Here is a 956-nt window from a genome sequence, read left to right as displayed (position 1 = left end):
TCTTCCAGTATTACCACCGGATACATACATGCCACAGACATATAATTGGGTGAACCTTTTCAGATTGTGACTCAGCTTTGCCAAAGTCCCCAATTAGAGGTGTCCAGGGTTCTTAAGCACACTCTTATTGCCTTGGATCACAATTTTATTTCTCTTTTCTTTTCTTTCTTTTTTTTTCGTTCTCTTTTCTTTTTCTCTTTTTTTTTCGATTTTTTTTTCATAGCTTTTTCTTGCTTCAAGAATCATTTTTATGATTTTTCAGATCCTCAGTAACATGTTTCCTTTTTCATCATTCTTTCAACAGCCAACATTCATGAACCACAAATTCAAGATACATATGCACTGTTTAAGCATACATTCAGAGAACAAAAATATTGCCACCACATCAAAATAATTAAACTGTTATAAAATTCAAAATTCATGCAATTCTTTCTTTTTTCAATTAATCACGTTTTTATTTAAGAAAGGTGATGGATTCATAGGACATTCATAACTTTAAGGCATAGACACTAAGACACTAATGATCACAAGACACAAACATGGATAAACAGAAGCATAAAATTCGAAAAACAGAAGAATAAAGAACAAGGAAATCAAGGAACGGGTCCACCTTAGTGATGGCGGCTCTTTTTTGCTCTTGAAGATCCTATGGAGTGCTTGAGCTCCTCAATGTCTCTTCCTTGTCTTTGTTGCTCCTCCCTCATGATTCTCTGATCTTCTCTAATTTCATGGAGGAGGATGGAGTGTTCTTGATGCTCCACCCATAGTTGTCCCATGTTGGAACTCAACTCTCCTAGGGAGGTGTTTAATTGCTCCCAATAGTTTTGTGGAGGAAAATTCATCCCTTGAGGAATTTCAGGGATTTCATGATGAGTGGGATCTCTTGTGTGCTCCATCCTCTTCTTAGTGATGGGCTTATCCTCATCAATGGGGATGTCTCCCTCTATGTCAACTCC

The sequence above is a fragment of the Arachis duranensis genome, chromosome 4 (assembly GCF_000817695.3).
Source record: "Arachis duranensis cultivar V14167 chromosome 4, aradu.V14167.gnm2.J7QH, whole genome shotgun sequence".
Classification (NCBI taxonomy): Eukaryota; Viridiplantae; Streptophyta; class Magnoliopsida; order Fabales; family Fabaceae; genus Arachis; species Arachis duranensis.
Note: the sequence above shows the minus strand (reverse complement) of the source record.